Raw genomic sequence first — 11,064 nt, 5'->3', positions numbered from 1 at the left:
CATAGTTTATGCTGTTGCTTTTCCCAGTATCTTGTCTCTCTTTCTATTTTGTTTCTTTTGCTTTTGCACTTTGTATGATCTTTAAGGTCAGGCTTTCCCTAATGAAGATAAGAAAGTTAGCACATGTCCAGTATGTCTTGCACCTGAATGCTTCAAGTTCATATAGGTCTCAAATCAAAAGTTTTGTTTTCTTTTAATTTTATATTTAACTCTTCAACTATCTGGAATATATTTCAGTATATTCTATAAGATTTTGTAAGATATTGTCAATTGCTGTATAACAAACCACCCAAAATTCTGTGGTATGTCCATACCTAGATACACAGGATGTAGAAACAGGGAGATGTGATTCTGTGGGAGCCATTGCAATAATGATCTACCAGTACTTTTATCAAAATTAGTATTTAATTATCCAATATAATTTTCTACATAATGCTAACCTTTCTTATTGACTCCTGATAGCTCTTCTATTAAATTCTTATAAGAAATAGAATATTTCTGGACTCTTTTCAATTAAAATAATTGTCTAGTTTGGGTCCAGAGGTATGTTATTTTAATTATTGTTGCTTTGACATGTTTTGATATTTGGCCATTAGGGCTAACCATGTCAGTATACTTCATTTTTCACAAAATTCTTTGATTAATTCTCCTGGTAATTTTCCAACTGAATTTTATAATAATATTTATAAAAATTACTACTTGGGTTTTTTTCAATGGGATCATGAAAATCTCTTAAGTTTGAGAGAAACTGACATCTTTATCATAGTCTCTCATTCTAGAATATCATAGTTTCATTTATTTGTGGTTCCTTTTTAAAATTTCTCAGTAAAACTTTAAGTCAAAGTTGACTAAATTAAGCTACTTTGTAAGCATTTTTAGCATTTGTTGTTATTCTTTTACATTATGTAAATGTAAAATGTAAATTTCTTTTACATTATGTAGGAAGTTCAGTTCAGTCGCTCAGCTGTGTCTGACTCTGTGACCCCATGAACTGCAGCACGCCAGGCCTCCCTGTCCATCACCAACTCCCGGAGTTTACCCAAACTCATATCCATTGAGTCAGTGATGCCATCTAACCATCTCATCCTCTGTCATCCCCTTATCCTCCTGCCTTCAATCTTTCCCAACATCATGGTCTTTTCAAATGAGTCAGCTGTTCACATCAGGTGGCCAAAATATTGGAGTTTCAGCTTCAACATCAGTCCTTCCAATGAATACCCAGAACCGATTTCCCTTAGGATGGACTGGTTGGAACTCCTTGCAGTCCAAGGGGCTCTCAAGAGTCTTCTCCAACACCACAGTTCAAAAGCATCAATTCTTCTGCCCTCAACCCTCTTTATAGTCCAACTCTCACATCCATACATGACCACTGGAAAAACCATAGCCTTGACTATTTGGACCTGTGTTGGCAAAGTAATGTCTCTGCTTTTTAATGTAGGAAACACATAGATAAATAATTATAAGTAATATATATAATAGTATGTATTCTGATCAGTTATTGTTGATATGCAGGTCATATTTTGTGTCCAGCTGCCTTTTTATTATTTTAATAAGAATTATTTAATTATCTTAATACTCAGTTATTTAAAACTTTTTTGACAAGTTGCTTTGACTTTCCTAGTTTTACAATAATATTATCTGAAAATTATCTTTTGTCTCTTCCTTTCCAATATTATTGCTTGTATTTCATTTTCATGGTTTATGTTATGATTGTAATATAATTAATAATATTGATAGCAAAAGACTTGAAGATTTTCTTGCTTCATTTTAATTTTAAAAGAATGGCTTTAGCACTTTTCCATTAAGTCTGCCATTAGCTCCTGAATTTGAATAAATACTCACTGATATGTGAAAGAAATAGATTTCTATTTCTCTTTTTTCACTGAACAACTAATTTTCAAGTATGGAGTGGGCAGTTTCACACTTTAATGTAGAACACATGAGCAGTTTTAAATACCACTCGAAGTGGGAAATAATAATTTTTTAATCTGTTAATATATGAAACAGCATAGCTTAAAATTTGATTAGAATTGTTAGCCATACTCATAGATAGAAAAGCTATGACAAACCTAGAAACCTTATTAAAAAGCAGAGACATCACTTTGCCGACAAAGGTCCATATAGTCAAAGCTATGATTTTTCCAGTAGTCATGTAAGGATGTGAGTTGGCCCATGCTGAGTTGGCCCATAAAGAAGGCTAAATGCTGAAAAATTGGCACTTTCAAATTGTGGCGCTGGAGAAGACTCCTGGGAGTCCCTTGAACAGCAAGATCAAGCCAGCCAATCCTAAAGGAAATCAATCCTGAAGATTCGTTGAAAGGATTGATGCTGAAGTTGAAGCTCCAATACTTTGGCCACTTTATGCAAAGAGCCAACTCATTGGAAAAGGACCTGATGCTGGGAAAGATTGAGAGCAGGAGGATAAGGGGACGACAGAGGATGAGATGGTAAGATGGCATCACCAACTCAATGGACATGTGTTTGAGTAAACTCCAGGAGATAGTGAAGGACAGGGAAGCCGATACAGGAAACAGATTGGTGGTGCCAGAGGCAGAGAGCAGGGGTGGGTGAAAGAAGTGAAGGCAATTAAAATGTATAAACTTCCACTCAGATAAATAAATCCTGGGAATGATTGCTATAATTAACAATACTATATTGTATATTTGAAACTTGTTAAGAGAACAGATCCTAAAAGTTCTCATCACAAGAAAAAAATTGTAAGCATATGGTGATGGATGTTAACCAGACTACTGTGGCAATCACTTTGCAATATATGCGTATATCAAAGCATTATACTGTATACCTAAAACCAATACATATGTCATTGTCCTCAATTAAAAAGAAGAATTGTTAACCAGAGACTGCATTTAGACTACAGTTCAGTTCAGCTATTCATTAAGTGAATAATTAACTTAGCAACTAAAAGAGAAAACAAGCACTTGAATATCAGATCAAAATTATACACATCTGTACATAATCATGACTTCTCTAACAAAAGATTTTATGCCTGAGCCTCACAGTAAATAATTTCATGCAAAAATGGGCTCAATAAAGGACAGAAATGGTATGGACCTAACAGAAGCAGAAGATATTAAGAAGAGGTGGCAAGAATACACAGAAGAACTGTACAAAAAAGATCTTCACGACCCAGATAATCACAATGGTGTGATCACTCACCTAGAGCCAGACATCCTGGAGTGTGAAGTCAAGCGGGCCTTAGAAAGCATCACTACGAACAAAGCTAGTGGATGTGATGAAATTCCAGTTGAGCTATTTCAAATCCTGAAAGATGATGCTGTGAAAGTGCTGCACTCAATATGTCAGCAAATTTGGAAAACTCAGCAGTGCCACAGGACTGGAAAAGGTCAGTTTTCATTCAAATCCCTAAGAAAGGTAATCCCAAAGAATGCTCAAACTACCACACAATTGCACTCATCGCACACGCTAGTAAGGTAATGCTCAAAATTCTCCAAGCCAGGCTTCAGCAATACGTGAACCAAGAACTTCCAGATGTTCAAGCTGGTTTCAGAAAAGGCCGAGGAGCCAGAGATCAAATTGCCAACATCTGCTGGATCATCGAAAAAGCAAGAGAGTTCCAGAAAAACATCTATTTCTGCTTTATTGACTATGCCAAAGCCTTTGACTGTGTGGATCACAATAAACTGTGGAAAATTCTGAAGGAGATGGGAATACCAGACCACTTGACCTGCCTCTTGAGAAACCTGTATGCAAGTCAGGAAGCAACAGTTAGAAATGGACATGGAACAACAGACTGGTTCCAAACAGGAAAAGGAGTACGTCAAGGCTGTATATTGTCACCCTGCTTATTTAACTTATATGCAGAGTACATCATGAGAAACGCTGGGCTGGAAGAAGCACAAGCTGGAATCAAGATTGCCAGGAGAAATATCAATAGCCTCAGACATGCAGATGACACCACCCTTATAGCAGAAAGTGAAGAGGAACTAAAAAGCCTCTTGATGAAAGAGGAGAGTGAAAAAGTTGGCTTAAAGCTCAACATTCAGAAAACTCAGATCATAGCATCTGGTCCCATCACCTCATGGCAAATAGATGGGGAGACAGTGGAAACAGTGCTGACTTTATTTTTCTGGGCTCCAAAATCACTGCAGATGGTGACTGCAGCCATGAAATTAAAAGACGCTTACTCCTTGGAAGGAAAGTTATGACCAACCTAGACAGCATATTGAAAAGCAGAGACATTACTTTGCCAACAAAGGTCCATCTGGTCAAGGCTATGGTTTTTCCAGTGGTCATGTATGGATGTGAGAGTTGGACTATAAAGACAGCTGAGTGCTGAAAAATTGATGCTTTTGAATTGTGGTGTTGGAGAAGACTCTTGAGAGTCCCTTGGACTGCAAGGAGATCCAACCAGTCCATCCTGAGGGAGATAAGTCCTGGGTATTCGTTGGAAGGACGGATGCTGAAGCTGAAACTCCAATAGTTTGGCCACCTGATGCGAAGAGTTGACTCACTGGAAAAGACCCTGATGCTGGGAGGGATTGGGGGCAGGAGGAGAAGGGGATAACAGAGGATGAGATGGCTGGATGGCATCACCAACTCGATGGGCATGAGTTTGAGTTAACTCCAGGAGCTGGTGATGGACAGGGAGGCCTGGCGTTTCATGGGGTCGCAAAGAGTCGGACACGACTGAGTGACTGAACTGAACTGAACTCTACTGATACATAATCATGACTTCTCTAATAAAAGTTTTTATGCCTGAGCCTCACAGTAAATAAACCATGAAGTCTATCCATACTGGGTTTTATAACAGCCTTTTTAAAAACTTGGAGTAGAATTGCTTCACAGTATTATATTAGCTTCAGGTGCACAGAATAGTGGTTCAGTGTTTTTATAGATTATACTCCATTAAAAGTTATTACAGTACAATGATTATAATTCCCTGCACTATACAATATATCATTGTTGCTTATGTATCTTATACATAGCAGTTTGTATCTATTAATCCATTACTCCTAATTTGCCCCTCCCTGCTTACCTTTCACCTCTGGTAACCACTCATTTGGTTTCTATATCTGCATGTTTCTCACTTTTTATATACATTTGTTTGTATTATTTTTTACATACCACATATAATGTCATATATATTTGTCTGTCTGTATCTGATATATTTTACTAACCATAATATTTTCTAGGTCCATTCACTTTTCTCCAAATATCAGACTTTCATTCTTTTTATGGCTGAATAGTATTCCTTTTTGTGTATGTGTATGTGTGTATGTGTATGTGTGTATGTGTACGTCTTCTTCATTCATTTGTGTGTTGATGGGACACTTGGGTTGCTTTCATGTCTTGGCTACTATAAATAGTGCTGTTGTGAACATTGGGATGCATGTATTTTTTGAATTAATGTTTCATTTATCCATGCTGTTTTTACTATTGTTCTTCAGTCGAGTGTTAACTCAGACTGACTCAACTGACTCTTGTTTTGAACCATTGTTTATTCTTGTTCTCTTCTCTTAATTACACCCCTACCATATCTTCTTTTTAATTCTCTCTTTCTCTTTTCTCTTTTCTGCACCAAGAACATCACTGTGTTATTCATTCATTCAGTTGATATTTATAACACCAGTTACATACCAGGCATTGTGCTAGTCACAGGTAATAGAAGAGAGAGCAAAACCTGAGCAAGTCTCTGTCCTTGTGGAACTTAGAGTTCAGGGGAGGCAGACATTCATAGTAGAAGCATTTAAGCAAATGTAAAAGTCTAACAAGAGAGTTCCTAGTAGGGGACACAACCTTGTAAGAAAAATCAGGTTTAGTTTCCCTGAGAAAATTAGCTGAACTGAAATTAATGAGTTATTGAGGCAAAGATGAAAGGGAGGGAAAAGTTTTCAAGGCAGAGGAAATAGCTCTTGCATAGAACCTATGGAAGAGGGGAGCTTGTCTTATTTTTTTTTAATCAGAGGACAACTGCTTTACAATGTTGTGTTGCTTTCTGCTGCACAACAACCTGAATTAACTATAAGTAAACATGTATCCGCTCCCTCTTGTACCTCCCTTGAGAGCTCTCTAATCACTTATAATATTGTGCATGCAGTTCAAGAACAAAAGAGAGCGTGCTGTAAGATGAAACTGCATTGCTGAGCAGGTGCCATCTCCCTTCAAATCTTTGGGGGTCAGATTCATGGAAAGCTTCAGAATGGCAAAGATCATGCTGGCTCCAATAAGTATGGCTGCAGTTAGAGAGCTGGGGAAGCCACTGTTACAGTCCAGGCAATGGTAGCTTGGACCAGAGTGGTAAAAGTAAAGATGATAAAAATGGAGAGAACCAATAAGAATTTCAAGATTACAACCAACAGAAGATGATGACATGATGACAGATTTATGTTTATGAAGCAGGAGAGGGGACAATATCAAAGATGACTTTTAGGTATTTGACTTGCAAATATGCCTAATCTAAATGCATAGTCTTTTTTTTAAATAAGACTCATAGGAAGTGGACTAGGTTTAGGACTCATGTAGTATTACAAGTGAGCTCTGGTTTAAATGTTTACCCAGAGCAATTTGGAAGACAGGCTTGCATTAACTTATTATAATAAATACTTCTGTGACTACTAAGTAAATTTTGTTACAAAATAAAATGAGTGGAAAGAATAAATTTAATCAGGATCAGAATATTGTCCCTGAGAGATTTTGCAATGTGCTTTATACTATATAGTTTAATTGCTATAGGCAAGTCTGTTTGCTGCGATAATCAGCACCACAAGTATTTGCTGGAAACATTCTGTATCCAGCAGTCAAAATAGTTCTTTGCACAAGATAATAGTTGATAAAAGGATATTAGATACATTATAAAATACAATAGAAAAAAATCAATTACAATAAAGCAAAATCATTTCTTTCCAGTATGTTTATATCATTTCCTAGTACAATTTTTTTTCACCACCTTAAATTCCATTTCAGTTTGGCCTCAAACACTCTCCTTTCCTACTTCCAGGGAGCCATTTAATGATAGTTTGTTAAGCTGTAATCAGTTTCCAACTTATGACCTTCTCACAAGCTTCAGAACTAATACAGAATAGCATTGTTTCAATGCAGCAGTAGAGCACCTGCCCTTCAAAGTCTCACTTTTTGAAATCCTCTATTGTCATTAAAAGGCCATTATGACCTAAACAGAAAGTTGTGTTGAATACTTTGGTGATGTAAGACTTCATATCTTAATAGTAATAGAATCCTCCCTTGTCATTCAGGAAGCCCCTGGTTCTGTTGGTACAGAGCTAATTGGTAAAACTTAGTCCTCCATGAGTTAAGAATTTTCTGCAAGATCAACTGATTTTATTCATATATTTTTATTTGTTTATTTCCTTTATTCATTATCTTGTGAGAGTCTATAGAGTCTCAAGGACATTTAATAAATATTTTAATTATACCATGTTTAGTGAAGTGTGAAATACTCTGAAAGTTTCTCTTCAGGAGTTACTGGAGTGGCGTGGAGGGCAGGGCGGAATTGTGTGTTTTATAGAAATTGCTAGAAGGGTACTGCAGTAGGCAAAATAATGACTCCCTAGAGCCTGTGAATGTGTTTACCTCATGTGACAAAAGGGACTTGTAAATGTGATTAAGAATCTTGAGGGACTTCCCTGGTGGTCCAGTGAGCTAAGACCCTGAGCTCCCAATGCAGGGGGTCTGGGTTCCATCCCTGGTAAAGGAACTAGATCCCACATGCAGCAACAAGAATTCACATGCTGCAACTGAAGAGCTCACATGCTGCAGTGAAGACTGAGGATCCCACATTCTGCAACTATCACCTGGCATGGACAAATAAATAACTTTTTAAAGAATATTGAATTGGGGAGATTATATTGAATTATTTGGGTTGGCCCTTTATAATTACAGGGGTCCTGATAAGAAGAGGGCAAGAGGATCAGAGAAGAGAGGGAGATGTGAAGACAGAGGCTTTATTCAGGGTGATGAAGGGCCACCAGCCAAAGAATGTGAGCAACTTCACAAGAAGCTGGCAAAGGCAAGGAAATGGATTCTCCCCCGGTACCTGGAAAAGAAACTCAGCTCTATCAACTCATTTTGCATATCTGACCTCCAGAAATAGAAGATGTTAAACTTGATTGTTTTAAGCCACTGAGTTCATGGTAGTTTGTTATAGCAACATTAGGAAACTACTACAGGTACTTAAAACTGTGAACAGTGGTTATTCTAGTCTGGAGATCTGAGAATGAAGATTGGGATCTTAGAGGGCTTTTACTCTCCATTCTTCAGTATTACTTGAAATTTTTTATTATTAATTTACATAGCATCTTTAATTAAAATAAATGATAATTAAAAGAGAAATGATATTATTAAGTGAAAAAAATGTATATGGCATAATCTCTCAACCATATAAAAAATAGATGAAAATAAGAAGAAAGCCTGCTAAAATGTTAGCAATTTTTAGTCCTGGGTACTGAGATTGTGGGTGTTCAATATTCAATTATCTGTTCATTCACTCAACAGTTATTCATTGAACTTCTACTCTGTGCTGGAGAATGTGCTAGGAGCTGAGACTGCAGATAGGAATAAACTTGGCACGACCCCTGCCCTCATGGAACTTGGACATAGTAAGGAAGGTAGATATTCAACAGTTACACAAATAACTAATTAATTATATTGTAGTAGGTTCAACAAAGAAGAAGTACGTGACATCATCATGTCCTAGGGCAGTCTTACCTAGTCAGGGGCTGCTTTCTTGAGACATGTCAGCTTAGAATTAAAGGATAAATGGAAATTTGCCAGGCAGAGATGGGAAACAAAATTTTCTTAATTTTCTGTAAATAGCACATATCACTTTTACTATCATAAAAAAAATGAGCCCTTTTTTTAAAGGAATAGCTAACACTCCTCCCTCTCTTTATATCTGGAAACAGCAGCTGCTCAGTGCTAGAAATGGTTTATTCATACTGCTTGATTTAGCCAAATTTAGTTTAATGATCAAACATTTTTCTCTCTTTCTCTCAAACATTTCAGTCAATTTAAATATTTAAGTTAATAAATGGAATCCACTGGACAAAAAAGTAAAATAAAATAATGGTTAGATAGCTTCTTTATCCAGAGCTTGCATTAGGAAGTATTAGATTTATTACCTTTTGGTAGTCAGTCCATCATGAAGAGCTGTGAAACGCACTTACCACTGACCTTGAGGGAGATAGGGAAATAAGATTCAGCTTCTTTGCCCATCATAATTGTATTTTTATTAAATCAAAATTAAGAAACATAAGTGAAAGAACAAAGAGCAAAAATTATTTTGAAATCAACACAAAATGTAAAACTAAAGGAATTTCAAAGTAATTTCGTAAATAAAACAACTGGATATTAAAAAATTAAAACTCAAAATTTCTCAACATTAGACTTTTATAACTGTTACAATTTCCAAATGAGTATTAATTTTCCAGACTATAATTTGAGATTACCTTCAGATGAGAAGAGAGAATAACATCTCTATAGTAAGTATGCCTTCATTAATAACTACCATGACACCAAAATTACTAAATAAGTAAACTCTTACCAATTTCATTTTAGTGATCCTTTTATTTGTTTGCTTCCTTGCTTCTAGTACACTTAAGTGTCTGAAACATTTTGAGCAGTAATGTGCTCTAACAGTTCATAGGGTTCTCAAGGCAAGAATACTAAAATGGTTTGCCATTCCCTTCTCCAGTGGACCACGTTTTGTCAGAACTCTCCAGCATGACCTGTCCATCTTGGGTGGCCCTACATGGCATGGCTCATGGTTTCATTGAGTTAGAGAAGGCTGTGGTCCATGTGATCAGTTTGATTAGATTTCTGTGATTATGGTTTTCATCTGTCTGCCCTCTGACTGGATAAGGGTTAAGAGGCTAATGGAAGCTTCCTGATGTGAGAGACTGACTGTTGGGGAAACGATGTTGTTCTGGTGGGCTGGGCCATGCTCAGTAAATCTTTAATCCAATTTTCTGTTGACGGGCAGAAATCAGTCTAGAAGCAACAGTTGGAACCGGACATGGAACAACAGACTGGTCCCAAATTGGGAAAGAAGTAGGTGAAGGCTGTATATTGTCACCCTGCTTATTTAACTTATATGCAGAGTACACTATGAAAAATGCCAGGCTGGATGAAGCACAAGCTGGAATCAGGATTGCAGGGAGAAATATCAATAACCTCTGATACACAGATGACACCACCCTGATGGCAGAAAGAGAAGAACAAAAGAGCCTCTTGAGGAAAGTGAAAGAGAAGAGTGAAAAAGTTGGCTTAAAACTCAACATTCAGAAAACAAAGATCATGGCATCTGGTCCCATCACTTCATGGCAAATAGATGAGGAAACAATGGAAACCATAAGAGACTCTATTTTCTTGAGCTCCAAAATCACTGCAGATGATGACTGCAGCCATGAAATTAAAAGATGCTTGCCCCTGGGAAGAAAAGCTATGACAAATCTAGACAGCATATTAATAAGCAGAGACATTACTTTGCCAACAAAGGTTAATCTAGCCAAAGCTTTGGTTTTTCTAGTAGTCATCTATGGATGTGAGAGTTGGACCGTAAAGAAAGCTGAGCACCGAAGAATTGATACTTTTGAACTGTGGTGCTGGAGAAGACTCTTGAGAGTCCCTTGGACTACAAGGAGATCAAATCAATCAATCCTCAAGGAAATCAGTCCTGAATATTCATCAGAAGGACTGATGGCTGAAGCTGAAACTCCAATACCTTGGCTACCTCATGCGAAGAGTTGACTCATTGGAAAAGACCCTGATGCTGGGGAAGATTGAAGACAGGAGGAGAAGGGGATGACAGAGGATGAGATGGTTGGATGGCATCACTGACTTGATGGATATAAGTTTGAGTAAGCTCTGGGAATTGGTGATGGACAGGGAAGCTTAGCATGCCACAGTCCATGGGGTCGCAAAGAGTTGGACACGCCTGAGCAACTGATCTGACTGACTGACTGTGCTTTAATAAGAATCAGCATAAATGTGCCTATATTCAATTTAAAAAGTAGCATACTGTAGGATTGGCTTAGAAGAGTAATGTAATAAGAATTTATGTTATTTGTA

The sequence above is a fragment of the Cervus elaphus genome, chromosome 20 (assembly GCF_910594005.1).
Source record: "Cervus elaphus chromosome 20, mCerEla1.1, whole genome shotgun sequence".
Taxonomy (NCBI): Eukaryota; Metazoa; Chordata; class Mammalia; order Artiodactyla; family Cervidae; genus Cervus; species Cervus elaphus.
This window is presented reverse-complemented; position numbering follows the sequence as displayed.